The 24,799-nt window shown below is 38.2% G+C and overlaps 1 long non-coding RNA gene across 2 annotated transcripts; it reads right to left on the minus strand.

The window, feature by feature from the left end:
* Positions 1-1,545: 1,545 nt before the first annotated feature.
* LOC108493913 lies at positions 1,546-16,668 on the minus strand. 2 transcript variants are annotated; one of them, XR_001873646.1, is made up of 3 exons: positions 16,564-16,668; positions 4,002-4,173; positions 1,546-1,654 (listed from the first exon to the last, which is right to left on the minus strand). It is a non-coding gene; the product is annotated as an uncharacterized LOC108493913 (long non-coding RNA). The 2 variants fall into 2 exon arrangements; XR_001873645.1 differs by lacking the exon at positions 16,564-16,668 and adding an exon at positions 6,640-6,769.
* Between the last annotated feature and the right edge of the window lie 8,131 nt (positions 16,669-24,799).

Genomic DNA, 24,799 nt, shown 5'->3' on the forward strand with positions numbered 1-24,799 from the left:
GTCATCTGCCTTCCTGCTGTGCAATCTGGAAGTTATTTTTCCCCTGATGAGTTCAGTTCCACCTAGGTGAGAACAACAACTCTTCCATACATAGGATTCTTCTTGATCGAATTAGCATTATTTTTTAAGAGGAATATAATAAACCAACAAATTCCATAGTGCATGACATAATGTATCAATGGATGCTTCTTTTGCAACAGCCCAATAGTTGGAAAAAGGTAGCCTGGTTAGTAACATCCTGGGGAGCTTCAGGCAAAATGCTCATTTCATGCAGAATCCCAGAATGGGTGATGTTGGAAGGCACCAGAGTGGGTCATCTGGTCCAACCTCCCTGCTGAAGCCAGAGTACATGGCACAGGACTGTGCCCAGATGGTTCTGGAATATCTCCAGTGAGGGAGACTCCACAGCCTTTCCACGTAATGCACGTGGTAATTTCAACTGAATGAAGTAACTGAAAATTCCAACAAAAATTTCCTTAGAACTTTTATTCCTAAAGAGAAAGCTGTTCTAAGAAACGTGTATGTACTCACTCCTTATATACTACACTCTGTGTTCCCACTCCTTGCCTCTCCCTGGATATCAAATTCGCTTTTTATCAAGATGTTACATTTCCTAGTGGTGCTTTTGTTCATCACAGAAGAAAATATTTGTTTGGATTAAGAGGCAGAGGTGGGTGTATAATAGAACCTGTACAGATTGACATATGTGTAGCCAGCCTGCAAATAAAATAGAATTTGGAAATTTCACACTTGTTCTACTGAAATTCTACAAAGTAATCACTAGCAATACCTGAAATAATAAGTTTTAACAACAATGACAAAATGGAAATTGGAAGCTTTCAGCAGCTGAAGCATTTTAAGGAAATTTTGAAGCAAAAATTAAAGTATGCTTGATTTCTTTCAATTCAATAAAACTTTTTCCAAAAGCCTTTCACTGATGTTTTATAATCTTTAGTTAGCACTACCTAGAGACTTATTGACTGAGAAAATGTGCAAAACAAACAAGTAAATAAATAAATTTAAAAATTTAAAACAAGTATAAAATACTGCACAGGTTACTTTATATTGCTCAAAAATAGCACAGTTAGTAAGCAGATTACTGCTCGTATATTCAGGCTATTTCCAAATTACTAAGCGCAAAGACCTATGACAATAGAAACAGGTTGCAACATACAGAACTCCAATATAAATGCTAAACTAATTAACTAATTAACCTGCTTAGGTATTTGCTTAGTATTTGCTTTCCTTAATTTTCACTTGGTTGCAGTATCAAGTCTCATTATCTTGGTCAGAAGAGAAATCCTATTTCCCCAAAACCAAGTGTGGGATTTTCCAAGGATCCTGATCTAACATTAAAAGAACTTGCAGTATGTTTATATGAAGTGAGAAAAGTCAGGTTTTACTGTTAGCAATTCAGTAGTTATGTTGGCTCTAGTTAGTCATGGGATTGGTCAACAAAAAGTGAGTAATGCACAACAGAACTGTGCTTTTTCATGTTTCCTTTCTATGGCTTAGTAAAACCTTAGTTGGATTACTTACCTGCATAATTGGTGTTAGCCACAGGGTATGTATCAAAAAGGATTTTCAGATTTACTCATCCATAAATGTCAGGCTATTCATAATTTTACAGATAATTCCATGTATTGGAAATCACCTGTGATGAACACAATATATAGAAATGAAAGGTCAGCACCTGTGCATAGATATATAGACATGTGTGCGTAAATGGAGTATTCTGTGAATATTAGACAGAACACTTTTATGATCTCATATTTTTAAAAAAGAAATTATATTGCTCATGCTGAGAAGAAGAGAACACATTTTCAAAACCCCAAGGTCTCCATTAAAGAAAACCATATCTGTATAATCATATTTGGTGCAATGAAACATTTTTTAAACTTTTCTGAAAAACTGAGATATAACAGTGCTAAATTACTTATAAATTGCAAGGCTGTAATTTTGTGTGCTCATAACTTTTATTCTTCTCTGACTCTGACAGACTAATCTCCTGATAGTATTTTAATAGATAGATTTCCAAGTCAGATCCTAGCTAAAAGTCAAAATCTACACTGTAATTCAAACACGTTATATTTTAAAACCCTGGAGCCTTTAATTAACTATTTATTTTTCCTGGATATCTCTGTTCTACCTTTGTTTACATTTCCATTATTTCAGAAAAAAAAGAGTTGGTACAAGTACACTTCTCATATTATACCAATTGTACAAGACAACATTTCGAAGATCAAATACAACACATACAAATACAACACATCCTAGAAGCAGAAGTGAGAAAACCACAGACGTGAAAATGAAGTTTGAGAGGTCTCCTACATTTGTTTTATCCATTTTCTCCCCATTTGATTTACAGTGTTTAGCTGCTGAACTCTTAAGTCCAAGACATGATACTTATACAATGTAAAATATTAAACCTGTAACTCATACAAGTGAAAGACAGGTACAGGTAGGACATACAGTAGCTCCTACAGATACAGTAAAACATCTCTTACCCAGTGCTTTTTTCATGTTTTCCAAGATAAATGTGCTGTTGGTTTAGCAAATATAGGCAGGAGCTATTATGGTGATTTGGCTGCTTTTATCTCCTATGGTGTATTGCCCCCTGCTTTGGATAATTTGGTCATTTACTCCATTTCTTACACCTGCAGAGCACCCATCCACTGCTGATGTCCTGGGCCTTTGCAGCTTAAATACTACAGGGGTTTTTAAGTGGGTTTCGGTCTTCTTTATTATGGTCTTCGGTCTTCTTTATTATTATATGTTAACACAAATGATTCTGTTTTATTTCGGAAGCTATTTATTTATTTATTTATTTATTTATTTATTTATAATGGTTTCACTGGATCTTTAAATAGTTAATTTTATGCCTACATTTTACTTTTAAACTATCACTACCTAATAGGGAATTGACTTTAACACCACCTCTACTCTCTCCCATTTCCCCATAAAATGTGTTTCTCTGGTCACAATCATGAATAAGTGACTTGGGAGAAAGAGGACAGCACAGATGCAACAACTTGGACTCACTGAACACACACAATATTAAAGCTTAACATAAGCTCTGAACAGGTCAAGAGAGGTGATCCTGCACCTCTACTCAGTCCTTGTGAGGCCACATCTGGAGTGCTATGTCCAGCTGAGCTCCTTAGTACAGTAAAGACAAGGTACTACTGCAGAAGGTCCAGTTGAGGACCACAGAAATGATTAATGGGACTGGAGCATCTCTCTTACGAGGAAAGGGTGAGGGAGCTGGGCCTGTTCAGTGTCAAGATGAGACAACTCAGACAGGACCTCATCAATGCCCACAAATATCTCAAGGTGGGTGTCAAGAGGATGAGCACCACTCATTAGTGGTGCCCAGCAATAGGTCAAGAGGCACAAACTGATGCACAGGAAGTTCTACCTGAACCTGAGAAAGAACCTGTTTACAATGAGGGTGACAGCACTGGAACAGATCACCCAGAGAGGCTGTGGAGTCTCATTCTCTGGAGATATTCTAAACTTGTCTGGATGTGATTCTGTGCAATCTGCCATAGGCGAGCCTGCTTTAGCAGGAGGACTGGATGAGATGGTCTCCAGAGATTCCTTCCAACTCCAACAATTCTGAGATTCTGTGAATGAATTATTGTATTTCCTAAAGGATAAATTCAACAAATCCAGTCTGCTAAAGGACATACAGCTAAAGAAGTGGTTATGTTTTAAAATCTAATTGTTTGCATTTATCCTTGGACTTATCATCCTTGTGTTCTATATTAAGCTTGAGAAATCAGCAGTATTTGTGAGATATACTCAACTTCTTGGGGAAAAAAATTTTTGAGAAAAACATCTCCTAAATAAGCTTCATAGAGACTGCTTGTTCCCTTGAAGGTATTTGGAGAAATTTTGATACCTGAGAGACATTTAGAAGAATAATATTTACCCAACTTTACTCCATCGAGTACCTTCTTTATATACCTATTTAGATTTACTTTGAGTACTCTACAAACCTTTCCATATTCTTGTCATGATGCAAATGATGATTCTGTACTATAACTTCACCACTGATTTTCTCTTGCATGAATTTTAATCCTCTAAGAAAATGAATCATAGTGTTATAATACACCTGCTTTCTTGCCCCTTTGCACTTTGCTTCCCTTTGAATGTCACAGTGAACACACCCTGGAAAAAAAAAGACAAGCATTAATTTTAGAAGCAAAAATTTTCAGCAGCACTCAAGAAATTATAGTTTCTGTAATATTACAGACTTGTCAGGAAAGATTATGCTTCTCTGCTTTTCAACCTCACCCCATTCTGAGGGTTCATACAACAGCTAGTACAGGAGCACTTGAATACAACAAATCTAATTAAATACACTAACTTCTCCATTTTCTTAAGTAACAGTTCTCTTAGGTGTTTAGGGAGGTCAAGGAAACCTTTCTGTGCTTCTACTCTCTTAGTGATCCTGTTTTCTTCCTTCTTGCTGAGTTATTTGCAAATAACACTTTTCAACTCATTTCCCCAGGCCTCTGATTTTCATTCATTTCAGTAGTATTGGCCCAGGAGTAAGATGGGAAAAAAGGAGATTGAAAGACACCAAATTTTTGTAGGGATGAAGATATTCTAGTTAGGATTCTAAATATAATCTCTATCATTTTAAGTAGTGGGAAGTGATAATAGAAACAATGACCCTTCAGAGTAAGGGTTGTCAGAGACTGAACAGTTAATGATTTATGCATTCTAAGAGACTTCTGCAAGCTTTTGACTTTCTGATGGGCAACTGGGCCCATCCCCCCCCTCCTCCAGTGCAGAAGATGTCAAGCTACGAAAAGGCGGGAAGAGCCGAGTTTACCACGCCCTCCACATGAACTCCGCGCCAAAAAGGGGGACACCAACCTATGAAAACAACTCCCCGCCCTGGGGGAGAGGCTAAGGATATGGATTTTGACTGGTGACTTTGGGGGTTTGGCGGGGGTTTTTGCTTTTCCTTCTCCCCCCACCACCTGCGGATCAAGACATCGCTGGATCCAGTGGGCGGTGATTATCTCATCTTCTTTTCTTTTCTTGCTCTCCCTTACTCTTACCCTGTCTTCCTCTCCCCTATGCATTTTTCTCCTCCCCAGAAAGGTTATGACAGCACCCAAAATGTTAACATACCTATTGATACCAAACTGTTAAAATAAATCTTGTCAATATATGTTTTCAAACACCGATTATTTAGTGTCGTTTCGCTTTAATCCACCCCAAAGGAATTATTGATAAAACTTGAGTTACCCCCCTTCCCCTTTTCCTGGGGCAGGTCGTAACAAGGGTCTGTCAATGTTTTGCGGCAGGGAGTAGATGATATAGAAACTGGGATGACAAATAGGAAAAACTAGTTTCAAGTATAAGAGAAAACGTATCATTTATTTGGTATGGGAAAGAAAAACATGTCTGTCTTAGCAGACAAAGTAAATGCAGTGTTGCGTGAACATGTGGGTTGTAAACGAGCATACCCCAATTCTGAGGTCATAGCAGTCACTGCAGTAAAACTGACTTAGATATGCTGCAAATATATATTTGAAATATCAGATCCAATGTGGCTGTGGCAGCAAGAAGTGCAGCACAGGCTGCAAAACCCAGCCAAGCTGCAGGTTACATGAATCTGTGCTCTCAAGGCCAAAATCCCACTAGCATGTGAGCTAGATATTACAGAACAGGTTTGGCACCTATAGGCAGCTGCCTTTGTCCCTGCCCTACAGACATAATCTAAGTGAGATTTATTTTAAAAAAAATGAGAGTGATGGCAAGTAGAGAGGCTGTCAAGGTTGTGGGAGTCAAGTTTAGAGACAGAACAATCAGTGTGGCAGAGCAGAGGCTGCTGTTTCTCTAAACCACACATAGAAGATACCACCCTACAATCTGACGAAAACATTATGCCTTGAATAGACTCTGCACATAATGAGAATTATTTCATTTCCACTAATCACTTTGAAACTTTTTTTTTAATTGTCCGCTGTCCTATTTAATTGTGTTTTGGGAGTGGGTATGAAGCAGTCACTTCAGGATAATTAGTGCAGGTTTTTAGTTTTCTACCTCTTTATTCCATGATGAAGTTTGGATTGTTTACTCAAGTTCCCAGTGACTACCATGTAAGAGCTGGAATCTCACAGAGACAAATGAGACTGTTTACTCTTCAGAGCACCACTCTTCAATCTTCCTATAGACTTGGGGCTCAGTGTAATAGAGTCACTGCTTACATTCTGCAGACAGTTTTTTGCCTACAATAATTTAATTAAAAAATTTTAATATTTCATTAAAAGTCAGAAGATGATTCAGGAGAATATAAAGACACTAAGACTGTTAACTCAAAGCATTTTACTTGTAAGTGTATATTCAGGATGTAAAATATCTGATTCTGAGTCCTGAAAAGTCCTGAAAAACACCCATTTTGACAGAGATAATTTGACACCCACAAATTTGACAGAGATAAAACTGTACCCACCCAGATACAACAATAAAGTGAAATAAATAAAAGTAGCAAAAACAAAAGGTAAGAAATTTAACAAAACCCATGGAATTTGAAGGACTTGTTTTTTTATGCTATCTATTGAAGACAAAAAAAAACAAACGGATTGTAATTAGCAGTAATTATCTTAGTTATCCAACCTGGAACACTTGTCTCAGCAGGAGTTTCTGCTGGTATTTAGGTGTTAAGCTATTCCTTTCCTCTGTTTTTTTTTCCAATTTGTCAGCCACTATTCCTAAGGAACTTTTAAGTAGTCATCAGTCTGTATTGTCATCTGTTGGTTCAACCTCTTCAAATTGTTGTTCTTCAGAGAATTATTCTGAAAAACAAACCAAAAGAGACCTACTAAGACCATTGAATTAGTACATTTTTGGGGTATTTTTTCCAAAGATTTAACTGTCATTGATGAAACTATGCCTACATTTATATAAAATTACAGTAATCTGTTACCACAGTCTGCCTGAACTACTTATGTGATTTTTTTTTTAAAATATTTGGATTTGTTTTTTCTTGACATTTTGAGACATGTCCAAGGAAGAGATTGTAGACAGGCCATCTCTAGGTTATTTCCCCTGTGTCTCTGCTTTCTCTATAGCCAACACAACTTGATGTTTTCATGAGGTATTCTGTTTTCTAGAGATGCTAACTCTATTCCTTTAAGTGAATATTAGAATATTCTTGCACTTGGGGCATATTTGCAAAAGGACCTGTTCCCTCCACACACTGGGCTCCCACACCTGCCACTTCAGGAATGCTTCCAACACTTTAAGGAGTTAATGAAGCTGGAGCACTCCAGGAGTGGATGATACTTCTCCTCTCACAACCTGCTAGGGCTGAGTTTTCATTTCTGAAAGGCAGGCACAGACACTACCAGGCACTCACAGATGTACAGAGGTAGGAGAACTGTGCTTTTACAGGAACTGCACACACACAAACAGCACTTGAGTAAACAGGAACAATACAAATGGCCTGATCCTGTTCTTCCTCACAGGCTAATCAGGCTCAGTGAGATGTCATGGTGACATCCCATCTCCACGGCAAACACTGGCATCTTTTACACGGACACCACACACATATTGGGGCCCCAGAAGACAAACAACTGCATCTAGTACACATGGAAGCAGAAATACTTGTTCTTAATACATCCCCTCCCCAAATAAAGAGGAAACAAAATTCTGTGCCAACCAGCCACTCAGCACACCTCTGGGACAGGTATCACACAAACATGCCACGGGCACAGTGCCATCTGGACTGACACATCCTTAACTTTAAGGGGCAAGGACCCTCTCAGACCAAGGAATGTAGTGAGCTAAAGTCTGTGGTCTAGTTTGGACCAGTGAATCCAGTACACAGAGAGACAAAACTCACATCCTCAGTACACCAAAAAGGTGATTCTGTCCAAGCAATGACACCTGGCACATGGAAGGAGTACTTGGTATCACTGACAAAAGCACAGGGCTGCTACATGCAGGCATCCTTATCCTCATTCTCCACTGTATGTCACAGCCATAATGTAAGAGACTTAAAAATCACAGTTGCCTATCTCAAATACTGTCAAAGCCACAGAAGGAACTTGCCATAAGATAAGCCACCACAGCAGGAACTTGAGATAAGAACAGAAGAGAGGAGTTTGCAATAGGAAGGCACTAATTCCAAGCCTGATGGAGGTAAGGCTGGTTAGCACATCCTGTTTGCTGCATTCGGACAAAAATTCCCATTGCGGCAGACTATGTGAAAGGAATCAACTGCTTATATACATACCATCCCAAGTTATGGGAATAGCATCTATCCCTTGTGGATACCTGGGAAGTGGACTATATTAAGGTGATACCCCAGAAGAACAACTCAGGGACCACCACCACGGAGAAGACTAGGGTGGAGAAGGACCAGTGGGACGCCGCTGGATCCACAGGTGGTGACTGTCTTCTGCTTAATCTGTCTCCTCTCACTCTCTTTCTCTTCCCCTCGCCTCTCTTTTCTATGTCTTTCTATCTCTCTGCCTCACATTTTACTGTTAAATAACGTCTGTACTATTGACTTTGGCACATGGTCTCATTTGCACCATAATTCAGGCAGAGGCATCTCTTAATAATCAGATCATAACACATAAGACAGAACCTCACACCTCGGAAATATAATTTTTAGATTTGATTTTCTAAATGAGATGGGTATAGCAGGGAGTTCACAATTCCTATTCTGTGCCCCATCATCACTTCCCTCCCTCCCTGAAAGCTCCCACATCCCATTGATGGAGGGGAACAGGACACTCCCTTGTGCTGGGCAAGGTGTCCAGTTCTGTCTGTCAGCCTGGCATTTGCACATCGTGGTTCTACCATAAGCTCAGCTTTCTGCATGGAGTTAGTTGTCCATGGATGTATTCCCCTGTAAGGGCCTATTGTTTTCATTTTTTATTGCTTCCCAATTTAAATGATTTACAAAAGCTGCCAATGGCCTCCCTGGTCACATCAGATCAGGCAAACCTCTTTTTCACTGCATAAAAGAGAATAGATCCTTGTCTGATCCCATTGCTGACCCTACTTGGAGCAGGATATTTGACTAGTCTTCCAAAGGTCTCTTCCTGGCTGAATTATTCTGGTTTTCTACCTCCCTCCCCACACCAAAGGTCGTATTTTTACTTTTCAAAAACTAATTACACAAAAAACTTCTATACTAAAGGGCTTTCTTTGCAATGATATTAATTCAAGAATATAAATAACTCAGAACCTTTTTTTAAGTCAGTAGGATGGCATATTCTTATAAAAAAATATTAATTTTTCCTGTTTACATGCAAACCAGGGATTCTGGTACTAATATCAATTTTAAACTTACTTAAAAACAATGCAAAGTAAAACAATGCTGCCACAGTACAACATTTTCATTGGTAAGTGCAGTAAGAATGTTTGCATAATGTATAAATCACACAAATAGTTCTCATAATTAATTTATCTCAGTATGATATGGGCAGAACTGATGAGATGCAAACAGACACGCTCTGAGAAAGCACACAAAAAAGTGAAGTTTCCTGTGCAAGGAGTGGATTTCAGCACTTTTGTCAGCATATAGCTACAGCTGAAATTGAGAGTTCTAAATAATGCATCCGTTTTGCCACCACAGACAACTGTGCCCTAGTTGCAGTGAAGGACAACATCCACTTGCAGGGGAGAGAAGATGGTGAACAGGGATGGTTTACAGGCTCAGAAACCAGTTTCAGCAGAGGCTGCTGTCATATGTCACCCAGGTTCATTTGCTACAGGGCTGTCTTGGACCAGCCTCTCTCAAGACTGCTGGATCTTCACTAAGTTGGAGAAGGAATCTGCAATTGCCAGATTCCAGCTGCTTTCAGAGGAGGAAAGCAGGATTCTGCATTAGAAAACTCATTTATTTCAATTCACTCCTGACTCTTTTTGCTGATTTTTAATTTCATACTTTCTTCCACGTTGCAAACATATACAGAAGACACTCTTGTAAGAGGCCATGCCTGAAAGACAGTGAAATAATTCTGTTATTATTTCCTCTTCCTCGTCCTTATAACACTCTATGAAGCGTCATGTCTTCTCTGTCTTCTCCTCTGAGAACTAACTCGCCATCTGCAAGTCTGCTGCCTCCTACCTTCTCACACAGTTCCCACTGAGATTGGCAGAGTTCACAAAAAGGAACTCAAAATGGGAGGGAGGGAGAGAGGGAGGGAGGAAGGCAGGAAGGAAGAAAGTAAGGTGAAAAAGAAAGGAAAGCTTCTTTTGTCTTTTGTTGTTCACAAGGCTTGATGGAGTTTGGTTTTGGTTTTAGTTTTTTTCTGTTTTTTCACCATGGGTTTGTTCCAGACTGTTCCTAAATCTTACATCATTTTACTTTCCAAGGCAATCTAGCAAATGCTTATTCTCTTATTTTATTCTATGACTGAATTAGTAGTGATAATATATAAATTCCTTCTTATTTGCTGCTCTTGATATCCAAAGGCCTTCAAAGATTATTCACTTCTTATGTTCTCAATCTCAATTAAATCTCTATGAAAAACTGCAGCTTTTTAAACCTCTCTCAAATTTTACCTATTGTTAGATACTAACTTTAATTCTATAACTGCTTCATTTCATTTGGAAACCATTCTGCGTAAGCTGCTATGAAAGATGAAAATCAAGGCAGTATTATATTAGAAATAATGAACAATAGCAAAGAATTAAGGAGAATTTTCTCAAAAATGTAGGGGCATGAGCATTGCTCTTTTAGGGCAGAGTTTTCTCCTCTCTTAGTGCTTACAGTTGCATTTCAAAACTTTACAGACTTAAACAAGTCTGGACAGAGGAGAGATACTAAAAGAAACTGGGATGCATTGTTCCACTTGTGGATGAACTATGTTTCTTTCTTTATTTATTTATTTTCAGAAGAATGCTTTTCATATAATTTAGCAATCTTCTCTTCAGTTTCTTCTTGCAATCTTTTTTCCATAGCTTCTACAAACACAAAGAAGGCACTTTATGGACAGTGTCCCTGAGCAGATTCATCTTTCATCACCAGTTGAAATACCAGAAAAGTAATACATTTTGAAATATTTTATTGCTTTTTCCCTGGATTGTTGTACTCATCCATAAGCTCTTTACTTGAGAAGGGATGTCCTAATGTATCCAAAGATAACCCACTTTTAGATATCAGATAAATGTTGATAACATCGGTTTGATGAAAAGTATTTAAATACAAATTAGACAATTATTTTCTGCATTAGAGAAGCCAGACACTTTCCCAATCATCATTTTTTTACATTATGCTACTGTCTGACATCATACTGCTAGCTGGAGAGAGAAAAGGGATTTGTTTAAATTTAGCTTAATGTGATTGCTTTTATGATTTTATTTTTTCAGTTTAAGACACTCACATGCAACAGATCTGCTAAAATGCTAACCTAAAATTTCAATGTCATGTTTTCATTCTAAAATCTTGTAACAGTGTAGACACTTCCGCATCCTCAAGGAGAGGAACTCTGTAAAGGTTTTTAAAGCTGTCAAAGTTGTGTGCACAGGAAATCACTGCAGGATAGAAATACTCTGCTCTCTTCAGAAAGACAGCTGCAGCCACTACCCTGTACAGCCTCAATGCTTCCTGTAAAGAAAATGAAATTCCCATTAAGAACTGTCTTTCCTGCTAGATCAATGATGTTTCTCTGCAAAGATTTATATTCTGGGTTTATATAAGACAGAAAGGATATCACTCTTCAGAAAAAAATGAAAAAATAAAAAGAAAAGAAATATTAGTTAAATCACTCCTCCTTATATTATTCATTATTTGTCACTAACAGCAATCTCATACCCATGACTTCAAAACTGGTAATAGTAACAATTACTTGAATTAAAGTGCATGTCATAGCACAAGAGGCTCCCAAATACATAGCTGCAATATTTCTGCTAGACTGCATGAAAAATAGGTGATCAACCATTTTGTTTGCCACCTCTTTTGGAAGAAGAAAAATTGAAGTTTGCAATGATGTTCTACACTTTCATAAGTAATGATGTGCTTTTAAATTCTACGGTACTGCAGTGATCGTTGCTGGAATGTCTAAGCTGACAGTTTAATTTCTTTTCAAAGTTTTAAAAAATTCCATTATCTTGTTGCCATGCTTCTGCACTTATAACTGCAAATCTAAATGCAAGGAAAGCAATCCAGCTTCTCTAGTAATGACTGAATATCATTATACGAAATTTCAGTAGAATTAAAAAATCATTTTTTAAGTGTTTCTTAACATCCCAGTTAAGAAAAGGGAAAAGCACAAAAAAAAAGCACAAAGCAGATATCTTAGTTGTTTGTGTAAAAGCAGCATTGACCATAAGTCAAGTACTTGCCACTGAACAAGTAGTAGTTCAAGTTCTCTCCTAAATGGCATCTAAAGGGATGTTGCCCTCAGGCTTGTACATTTATTCAAATAATCACACTGAGGTTGCAGCTACAGCATTCTTACAGAAGTGCCAGCAGCTCTTAATGCAGCAATCTCGACCTCCAAAGTCTTTCCTTCAAAATTAGGGAACTGCATCCAAACTGAATGAGTCACATCACCACCACTTCTTCACTCCTGGGTAAAGCCTTGACTGAGCACAGCCCTGACTCACCGAATGAAACCACCGAAAATGTTGATTTGGAAACAAACACCAGGGTCCTTGGCGCTGCAGTGGGAAGTGAGTGTGTGGGGGTGTTTGTGTAATACCCAACTTGGAGTCTCAGGCTGAGTCAATGGTAAGGTTTTTCAGAGGTTCTCAGGGATTCACAGCTCCTCCAGAAAGAAATAGTTACTTTTCAAAATTATAACTGTACATGTTTTTCCCCAAAAGTACACTGACTTACTGGCACAGGAATAAACTGCAGTTCTTGATTTACTGTCATTTCCTTATTCCACTGTGGTTTGCTACTCCTTCATGAAAACATGAGACAAGCCCATAACTTTGGTAACAAGTTGTATTTAATTTTGTTGGCCTTCTCTACCTTCACTTATATATCAGCATCATTAGCCTAATTTTTAATGTATTTTCAGGCAATCCAGTATTTTCTGTCTTTTCTGACATTCCATACCTCCTGAATGTGGTATTACCCAGAGAACAGTGTGTCAAAGAAATAACAAAATGTAATATTATATATTCTTTTCACAAGAGATCAGCTCTGTGACAGGGATTCTCGGTAGCAAGAAGGCACCAGATAAGTTATGTATCTGTCAAGGAATAAAGGTTCTCCCAGAGCACACAGATGACTAAGAACATTACTGAAGACCTGACTTGCAAAATATATTAATTTTGTTCAGTTCCCTCCACAGATCCCACAGACTTCTTCTCAGCTAGCTGGAAGAGAAGTTGGATCCTTCTGTCACAGATTTTATAAAAAAAGAGAAGTACCTGGACTTGCTATTACACAGAAACTATCACAAAGTACTAGTGCATAGTCCACTTTTACTCTTAGATTACACAGTGCATCTAACTCTCATATAAACTAAACAGATTATTAAATTTTTTTGTGGGGCATTAACATCAGACCAGTACTAGCAAAGGAAAAGTTTTAGTGCCAGATGCTGTTGCCTTGAGCAACACAGGCAAAAAAAATGCGCACATTTTGCTAAACACAGAGCAAGCAAGCAGACAGCTCTTTTAAATGGATAGAATATTCAAATTGCAAAAATTTTAGTTTAAATCAAAATGTCAGAAAATAAATGAACTTAATTGATTTTTAATCTAAGTCATTCTGCTTTTAGATTAACTTGGAGTTTACATCTGAAATATTATTTTTGTTATGCTATTATTTATGGTTTTATAATTGCATCTTTCTGGTGTTGTTTTGCTTCTCAGGAAGTCTGCCTACTCTTGCACATAAGGAAGAAGGCAAACTGACCTTGTAAAGTGAAAAAGGAATAGTGATGACTCATATCTCCTAAATGCACAAGATAAAAAGTAGAATTTCTTTTCTAGGCTTACAGTCTTTCCAGTTGCCATTAAAAGGTAGAATTTATAATGAATAAGAAGTTGTATATTGTGTGGTTTTATTTCTCTTGCAATATTTATTAAATACTTAAAGTGTGATTTGAATCAGAATAATGAGTGGAACATTCAGTGTGTTGCAGTTTTGTTTTTTCATGTCTTTATTACAAATATATAATATGAAATTGATGCACGTAAGTAAACTCAGAGTTTGGATAATAAAATTAACCTATAAAGAAGTTACCCTCTTTTATGATGAGTTTTGTTTTGCTTGGTGGTTTTTGTTTTACGTAGTAGGTTTTGGGTTGGTATGGTTTTGCATTCCTATTACATCCTGCTACAGTTTTTATACTCTTTACATTCAAAATCTGGAAAATATATTTTATTTTTTTCAGAGTTAAGAAGACAAGGATATGCTCTTCTACTGTTAAACTTCAACTTGAAGGAAAACATTTTTTTCTATTATAGAGATAGGAATGAAATAACTGCCTATGAAATTATATGCACTTAGTTATCTAAATTGCCTACTCTGAACACAGTTAAAAAATTATGGATGATATTTTCTGCATTTACAATATAATTTTCAATAGGTCACCTTGCATAATTCTATTCCCTCCTGCTTTAGCACTCTCTTCTCCCTTTCAGCTCTTTGAAGTAGAATCTTTACTGATTTTGAATCAATTACCAAACTACCTGAAGGCTCAGTGGAGGATCTGAGGTGTAAACACTACGATCTGAAATTCTGAATCATGTTCCTCACATCACAGCCTGGTTTCCCATATCCTTTCTCATGCTGAATAACATTACATCTCGTGTGATCCTAATGATGTTAACACAACCATATTCAAAAAAGCTCCTAAACATACAGGAACAAAATCAGTATCTTGAGGTTTAAAAGCAACTCTCCTTATTTTTCTCTTATTCTATATTTCTACATTAAGGGACTGGAGCATCTTTCCTACAAGGACAGGCTGAAAGAGTTGGTCCTGTCAGTCTCAAGAAAAGATGACTGAGAAGGGACCTCCCCAAGGTCTGTCAGTGTCTGCAGGGAGGTGTCAGGGCATGGACCAGGCTCTGCTCAGTGGTGCCAAGCAATGGGACAAGAGGCAACGGGCAGGAACTGATGTTCAGGAAGTTCCACCTGAACATGAGGAAGAACTTCTTTGCTGTGCAATGACTGAGCACTGGTACAGATCACCCAGAGAGGCTGTGGAGTCTCCCTCACTGGAGATATTCCAGAACTGTGTGGACACAATCCTGTGCCATGCGCTCTGGGATGACCCTGCTTGAGCAGGGAGGTTGGACCAAATGACCTGCTGGGATCCCTTCCAACCTGACCCACTCTGTGATTCTGTGACATGAGAATATAAGTGGTTTCTCTGTCATACTAAACAGATGAAGACACAAGAAAAAAAGGAAAAAAAATTTTTGAATATATGAAATATAGCATTGCATAGAAATATTTGATAGTTGCACTCATTCTCAGGGATTGAGAAACTTGTTCAAAAGCAAATTTCTTCCTGAAACAGTTAATTTTTTTCTGCCTCTACTAGTTATAGAGAGTAAAGTCATCAAAAACCTTTCTTCTGATGAATAAAGAGAGAAGTGAATTCTGGGAGAGATGGACAAACAATTCTGCCAGGCCGAGTAGCCCCCCTATTGCCCATTGATGGGTGGCCAACACCACCCGCATTCTTCAGCAACGGACTGAGTAGAAGCAGTTTATCTGAACAATGATACCTGATTTCTGAGAAAAGCACCTGTAGGTAACACCTGAAGAACTCTGTCATATGAAGTGTTGAGAGATATCATTTCTGTTAAAAGTTTATCCCAATTTCCAGGTTACACCACTTCTGTTAGTTTTTTCTGTTTTGAACTGAAATGATTTTAAAAGAAAACAAAACAAGTGCAGACAATAAAAAATGTGTACATGGCAGTAAATATGAAACCAAACTGTGTCATATTTGTCCACTTTTCAAAAGTAGAAGTAATTACATTGTAATCCTGTTTAATGACTCCCATTTGACATCATCTCAAACACAAGGGACAAAGGCAGCATTTGATACAAATACTTATGGGAAACACTTCACTGAATTGAATTCAATGCAGTGAATTGCAACTTCTACAACTTGGTGATTTTGACCTTAAATATTAACCTTTAGATGAATGAGATTTACATGCAAGGAGCAAAACAAGACAAGACACCATCAGTAAGGTGACTTACAGTAAAAGCAGCATGGACCTATTTAGAAATAATTTCTCCACAATTTTCTATCTACCATGTTATCAGCAATTAAAGACTATAACCTGAATCTATTATCTTCCCCCTGTACAAGAATGGTGGGCAGAAAATATCAGGCCTGTTTCATCAATGTCAAGTTTTCTGAAGTCAGGGACTCTTTTATGTGTTTATTTAATCTTCATTTAATTCTTTTCTGTAACAGGATAATAGGTACCTGTCAGTTGTTTTTCCATGCACCACTAGTCTTGAATAAAGTTATACAATACCTGGCATAGGGACTTCAATGTGGACATCACATTTTCCTCAGTCAAAACACTACCCCCTTCAGTAAGAAGATGCGGGGGAAAAAAAACACATAAAAGTGAGAGTGAAATAAATACCTTTAGTAGGGACCACAGGATGTCTTTTCCTCCCACCTCAGACACATTCTTTCCACCATCAAGGCTTGTGGCATGCAGGCCTTTAAACTGCTGATTTTATGAATGCTGTGCATCCAGGACCACTCTGAAAATGAAACAGGCCAGTAGACCCCATTATTGAACTGTTAGTATTTGCCAACTGTATTTTGGGGGATTTTCATGCTTCCCTTAAAAATATCACCATCAAGTTTTTATCACTAGACATTAAAATCAATCATTAGTCAAGACAGCACAGGCTGCTCACAGAAGAAATACTTTTTGTACCTGTAGCAACAAAACCGTCCTCCTGGAGCCACAAGTCTGCCTTCATAAGGGACATTTCATCTATACAGCAGTTTTTTGTGCTTCAGTGGGTTTTGGTTGCAAAGGATTTAGATACGTTTCATCTCTTCAAGAGATGCATAACTCTTCTGAAAGAAGTTATTCTCAACATAAAGAAGGCTTCCAAGTGCTTGAAATGTCTTTTCATTTTTAACTATGTCAAGTGCTTCTCTCAACAACAAAATTTAAAAGACACACTGCAAAATCTGATTTTTGCTCCCTGTTACTTTCCTTTCATGTACTCACAAGTTTATGTTACTTACTTGGTCACAGGAGTACTGCCTGAAAGTGATGGAACTGCAGTGTAGATTTGAATTTATGCACCCAATTGTGAAACTACTTCTAATTCATTAAAATTGCCTTCTAAATTTTATCTAAAGTTAAGGAAATCTATTTAAATAGACATGTCTCTTTTCGTACATAGTAGGAAGGGGTTGCAAATTTTTAAGTCACCATGAATAGATTTTATATTCTAACACTGATCTGAGATATCATCCAGGAAGTTTTTTTTAGTCAAATGACTTCTGTTCAGAATTGGTTCAGTTTACTGACAGGGACTCTTGTATAGTAGTTCATATGAAATTTGAGTAGCTTAGTTTGATACAGAAGCTCAGAACTGGAAATTAGGGAAGTTTTACCTGAAAAAAAATGGGAAATTGAGGAATTTTAAATATTTTTCAGCTTACCAGATAGGAATGCCAAAGTCTGAGTATTAAAAACATGCATGTAATGAAGACACCTTCCAGAATGAGGGCTCTGTTTTTACATAATGTTGCCATGCTGGTTGATTGCCCTTACCTTATAGGATTACATGCAGAGGCAGGTTCAGAAAACTCAGTAGAATTTGAATTAAATTATTTTAATATTTTTTAAAGCTGCAAATACTGGTAATGAGCATATGCTGCTTAATTACTGTACCAAAAATATCACATTTAAACTATTTTGGGGACTTAAAAAATGGTAACAAATTCAGAAGTAAAACCCACTGAACAGCTGCAATAAAACATAGTAGAGGGAAAGAAGGAAGGAGTTATTTTATATATTGACAAGAAAATAAAAATATGAGAAGTGTTGTGGAGCCATCACTACAAGTTAAGAAAACTTAAATCCCAGTACTTTACACTTTTTGTTCTGATAATCCAGACACTTTTTGAATTACCTGCAGCCCATGTAAATAAACAAGTTAAAATGAGACCAACACAGACCAAGCCTGGGAACCTTCAAGACACTGTAATTGACTTTACTTTTTGTTGTTGTTCTTTTCCCAATTTAGTCACACAAACTGCAAAAAACCAAGAGTTAATATTTGTCAGTTCTTAATAAAGTTGTTTGAAATCTGAGCTGCTAAGAAAAGCTCTGCTCTAGATACAGGGGATTGAAAATTGAAACAACTCAATTCTAGACACTTCACAACACCAAATAGTAGCACAGAAGCTAGATGACTCATAGCTCTCAAGGTTAGGAGCTTGAATTCCCACATCCCATGTGCTTTGCCCCTGAGACATTCCAGGTGTGCCTGCCCTAGGAAAGACACTTCTCCACCGTGTCTGAATTGACTAATGACTTCAGCCACACCACCCAAGTCGCAGAAGGCAAAGGCAGGAACTGGGAGAATGTAGAACTGTCTGCTGCAGGAAATCATGTTCACAACCATCCAAGGAACCTGAAGGTGCACAAGTCCATGGGTTTGGTGAAGTTTCCACTGACGAAAACAGGAAGAAAGGAAGAATGAACGACCTACAGGCTGGTCAGTCTCATCTCTCTGCCTGTCAAGACCATGGAGCAGATCCTTCTGGAAACTGTGCTAAAGCACAGGGGAAAGAAAGAGGTGATTGGTGAATAAGGGAAAACCATGCCTGATAAACTTGGTGACCTTCTATGATGGGGTTACAGTGATGGCTTATGTGGGAAAGCAAGTTATGTCATCAACCTACACTTGCGCAAAGTTTTTGACACTATCCCACATGACATCTTTGTCTCTAAACTGGAGAGACATGGACTTGATGGGTAGACCACTTTGTGGATAAGAAACTGGCTGGGTGGTGTCACTCAAAGAGTTGTGGTCAATGGCTCTATATCCAAATGGAGACTAGTGACAAGTGGCATTCCTCAGGGCTTGGGATTGGGCCAGCTCCATTTAACGTCTTTGTTGGTGACATGGACGGTGGGGTTGAGTGCACCCTCTACAAGTTTTCCCGTGACACCAAGCTGTGTGGTGTGTTAACACACTGGAGGGCAGGGACGGGCCATCCAGAAGGATCTTGACAGGCTTGAGAAGTGAGCCTGTGCAAAATTCATGGAGTTCAACAGAGCTAAGTGCAAAGTCCAACACCTAGGTTGTGCACTAGCACAATATACAAGCTGGGCAAATAATGGATTGAGAGCAGTGCTGAGGAGAAGGACCTTGGGATGTCGGTGGGTGAGAAGCTCGATATGAGCCAGCCATGTGCACTGGCAGCCCAGAAAAGCACCCATGTCCTGGGCTGCATCAAAAAGAGCATGGGCAGCAGGTCGAGGGAGGTGATGCACCCCCTCTACTCATGAGACCCCACCTGGAACACTGCATCCAGCTCCGGGGCACCCAACAAAAGAAGGACATGTGACAGTTGGAGTGAGTGCAGAGGAGGCCCTGAAGATGATCAGAGGACGGGAGCACCTCTCCTATGAAGACAGACTGAGGCTGTTCAGCATGGACAACAGAAGGCTCTGGGGAGACCTTAGAGCCCCTTCCAGTACCTGAATGGACCCTTACAAGAAACATGGAGAGGGACTGTTTCCAAGAGCATGTAGTGACAGGACAAGGACGAATGGTTTAAAACTGAGAGTAGGTTTAAATTAAATATTAAGAAGAAATTATTTACTGCGAGGCTGGTGAGGCACTGGAACACGTTGCTCGGAGAAGCTGTGGATGCTCCATTCCTGAGTATGTTCAATGCCAGGCTGGATGAGACTCTGAACAATGTGGTCTAGTGGAAGGTGTCCCTGCAAATGGCAAGGCATTGAAATTAGATGATCTTCAAGGTCCCTTCCAACCCAAAGCATTCTACGATTCTGTTTTATCATCTCACATGTAACAGCAAGACAGAACAACACTTAAAGGAATGTTAAACTGGCACAGTGCACTACTGAGGAGCTGTATTGCATTGATGACTTTATTCTCTACATGCCACCCAACCCACACATGTACAGAAGACTCAGAGACATTCTAATTAGAGGAGCACCATGCTGGTATAGATTTTGGATAAAATGTCAAGTACCATCCTGACCATTCTTTAGCTAATAAGAAACCACAAACAGTTATACATACCAGACAAATGTGTCCAATTATTTCTTTGCGTAGATTTCTCTTTTTTTTTATATACAGTGTCTGAGCAGGCTGGTGCATACTGAAAGCCATCTTATGACATCCAAGCACTGAGTGCAGAGAGACTCACACAGAGTCTCTGAAGACTCAAATTCATGAATGCCTTCTCATTCCATAATAACATTTCCTTAGAAGGTTTATTATACTGAATTAGTAGCTTAAACTGTGATTCCACAAGCCTCCATAAAGCAAACAGCTTAACTTGCTAGGATAGAAATCTCTCCCACATTAAAAACACTCTGCAATTATTCTTAATCCCAGGTGAATCAAGTGTTACATTTGGTGTCTTGTTTTAGGCTGCATGAATTGGGAAAAAGTCAATTTAGATTTTAATAACTTGAAACAGCAGCTAGGAAACATCCGTAAAGAAACTGGCCTCTTGGAACACATCCCTGGTCTGTTCCCCCTTCCTGTGCAAATAGGAGCTGCTTCCTCTGCTGGAAACAACAATAATAAGCAACACAAGCTGGAGGCTTTCCAACAAACACGCTCCAAAGTACTTAACCCCCCTAATGCAGAAGATGTCAAAAAGATTGTGTCACGTTCCTATGTTTTAGCAGAGAATTGGCTTCTCTCCTTGCAGCCAAGTGCACAATGTGACTAGAAGAAAACTCTCCGAATTGGACTGAGACGTGGTCCCTTGCTGGTGCAAACACAGCATGGCAAACTCTCTCAATTTGCATAGCAATTAGTAGCCAAGGACAAGCTGTAAAACCAAAGATGGACAAATTTGATATGAAAACAAATTTCACACTGAAGGTTCTCAGGTGTTTTTAGCAGCACTGTCAAATGAGAAATATGATTTGAGAGAAATGTGAGTCTGATTAAGCACTCTTTTCCTTCAACTTTACTCTGGTAGAAAAGGAAGATTTTGACTGTAGTAACTGCTGCAGTGTAAGCCTAGGCAGCACCACTATTTTTAAGATGCACTTGTCCCTCATAATTTGAAGAGAAATCTAGTTTGCCCTTCAATGCTATTTTCTGTTAGCTTTAATAAATAGCATTTAAACTTTTCCTTCACAGAGCCTGAATGCTTTTCCTACTGGGATCATAATAAAACAAGTCTGGGTGTTTTCATCCTCTCTGAATTTCCACACGAGCAATGGTATCTAAACTGCTATTTAAAATGCATGAGTGGTATGATGTCCTAAGACTTTGCAAAAAACCAAGATTGTTCATCACATGTAACTGTCATGGCAAGCCAGGATTTCAACTAGAGAAGTGCTATTGCTAATCAGAATGGACAAAAGGAGCCCCTTAATGTAAATTACTGCTCTACCATTCAGTGGGAGATTTTCTCTCTGAAAATCTGTGTGATAGAATACTGCATAAAAACAATGTATGCATATTAAAATGGCAAAATGCTCAATATTGGTTAATTTGTACCTGGAGGATCATCACAGCATTCTACTGGGCTGCCTTGAAAAGATAGGTTTTGTTTTTAAGTGCTTGGGTTCTCAGAATGGTGGGGACAAATACAACAGAGTCCAGCTAGAAATCCTACAATGAATGGGTCATTTCACAGAGGTTCCCTAAGGCCCTGTCCCCCTGCAAATGACACTCTTAAGAACAGACACAAAAATCATGATTTTGAAAACAGTCTTGCAGAGGCCTGAAGGGGTGTGTAAATGCTGTGTGTCAAATGGGGAAGAAAAAAAGCAAACCCAACAAACCACTATTTTCCTCAAAATACTACATATTTCATCTACAGAATCACAGAATCTGCTGAGCTGGAAGGGACCCACAAGGATCATTGAGTCCAGCTCCTGGCCCTGCACAGGAACATCCCCAAGAGTCACACCATGTGCCTGAGAGTGTCATCCAAACACCTCTTGAACTCTGGCAGGCAGCAAAGTACAATGTTATTTTTATAATATCTTTACTTCCTTACCCTTTCTAGATATATTTCTCTCCTGACTTGAAGCCTGCTCGTGTAGTCAAGCATCAAATATGACATTCTGGTTTACTCTAAAGTTAAGAGAAGCTTTGGTATTCACCTTATAAAAAGGTAAGTGTTCAGCTAAAGCACAAAAAATTGCCAGTGGCTTGCATTATTTGATACTGTATTTGCTGTTCCACAGCATTTGTATTGAATGAAAGACTAGAAACTTGGTTATTTGAAATATACCTTGTCCTTAATAGAAAATGAGAATTACTACTTAAAGAATGTACAAAACAGTCTTCATAATGTATACCCAGGAAATCAAAAAGAAAACAATTTCTTTGTAGAAAGAGTTGTGGGCATTCAAGTTTAAATTTTGCCTCAGTGTAACTGTACCATTCATTGTCACTAGATTATAGGGTATTTTAGGCATTTTAAGTAGCAGGAATGCAGACAAAAGCACAACAATCAATGTTCTTTTCAAATAAGTGTGAATAAGATACCAACAATTTGATTAAAATTGTTCCCCAAAAGCCATACTATTATTACACTGAGATAAAACAACCTGAAACAGGTTAATAAACATAGACATTTATCTAAATTCATTTCATTCTCTGCTTTTCAAAGTATGACAAAAACTTTAGTAACAAGCCTTTACTTTATTCTCAAGTACATAAAGTGAAGGGGGAAAAAAAATCAGTTTTGCAGTATTGAGACTGGAAAGTACTCACATTGTGAAAGAAACTAGTTAGAGATGGGAACATATCTTTTCTGATTTCAACAAGGAAAATTCACAGGAGATAGAGTTTAGTAAATTAAAAGGAATTAGAAAGGTAAAGAAGGAAAAAAAATTGGATTGAAACACACAGTCAAAAAAAACCAAGTGCTTTCATGACACACTTGAACCATATATTTCTAAAAGGGCTAAAAATACACAGAACTCCATAAGACATAATACTGTGCTTGCCTGAGGAGCATATAGGTCAAACAACAAAAGGTGTTTCCCTTCTACACCAGAGAATATTGACATTTATGTTAGTTCAATTCACGAACAAATTAATGTAGGTAAAAGTAACCTCATGGAAACTTCCCAGTACAGCATCCTATCCAGACATTTTGAAGCATCAGTATGACAACATAAATGGTTGGAGTTCTCAGTAAAGACAAGATCTTTTTTCAACATACGACTGAAATTGGTATGGGAGGGAGAGAATACTGCCATGTACTTTGAGCCCTGTGTCTGTAAGAAGAATTGAGAACATTTCTTTAAGTCAAAGGACTAAAGTTAGTTATATGAATAAAGACTTCATGGAGTTGAGATTTTACTTTGCACATTTTATCAGAGAATCAGGGAGGTCTTCAGGAGGCAGTATCCTCGTTTTTACAAGCACTCTATACTGATATAAACTTGGTTACAGACATCAAGCAATTCAAGGACATCACTAAGATGAGCCCTAGTCCTTCATTTTCCCCAAGCCACATCACCAGACCACACTGTTTTTTAAGGACAGTTGATGACATAACTTAAAAAATATAGTGACAAGTGCACTGATGGATAAGACGTTTTAGAATCTGTCTGCAGTTTGCATTTATTAATAAGAAATTGACTCTATATTTATTGTACAACTATTATTTATGAAGTATCTGATTTGTGTGTTCAGTAAGTGAAGGATAAAAATATGAACAAGGGGCAAAAACATTTGAAAAGATAGCCTGCCTTGCAATACAACTGTTCTTAGAACATTACTAAGAAAGCTGGAGTTTAAAAGAAACAGCTGTGCTGCTCAAGTCTGACCAATTATTTACCCAAAGGAGAAAAAAGAAAATCCAAGAAAGCACTTTTCTTCCTCTTCTCTCTCTCTGCTTTTGGCAGTACATCACCATGTAAGTGAAATCTGCTATAAAACTAAAAATTAAAAAAAGAAACCCACCACCTCCCTCCTAAAAAAATCACACCCCCCCAAAAAAAAGCAAACAAAAAACCCCAAACCAAGCCAAAACCAAAACCAAAAAAACCAACAAACCTACAAAAACCAACCAACAAACCCAAACTCAAACAAACAAGAAAAAAAATAAAGAGAAATAAATAGAAAGGGAAATATGTCTGGACAAGCTATCGATGCTCTGAATTAAGAGGTCTAAATTGGTAATCTCAATGATATTTGCTGCTCAACAGGAAAGTTTGAGTTCATGAAAACTGCTGATCAGGAAGGTTCTCATCAGCAAGATGCCAACTTAACTCAGGGAAAAGAAGAAACTGCTCAGAAGTTAGTGAAAGGTACAGTCTGAGAAAGAACAGCTTGGGGCTAAAAAATCTGTCAGAACAGACAAGTCGCACAAGTGAAAAAGCTCGTGGATCTGCAAATGAAAGCAATCCCAAAGGAAATTACAATGCTAAAGCCCATCGGAGCAAGGTAACACAGAGGTCAAATAGAAATTTTTGCTCTTACTGCTGCCATCAGACCCAAGAGGCAGATGGGAAAGTGTCCACCCCGACTGCAGCCCCTTCTCCAGAAAAAACCCTCCTAGAATGAGGCTGTTAACAAGAAGTACTTCCTTGGTACTTCTCATGGAATGATGGAACCCATCCTTAAGTACACAAAATCCACTGCTCTGGTATTCCTTAGAAA

Source organism: Lepidothrix coronata, unplaced genomic scaffold, assembly GCF_001604755.1.
Source record: "Lepidothrix coronata isolate B3197 unplaced genomic scaffold, Lepidothrix_coronata-1.0 Scaffold21, whole genome shotgun sequence".
NCBI lineage: Eukaryota > Metazoa > Chordata > Aves > Passeriformes > Pipridae > Lepidothrix > Lepidothrix coronata.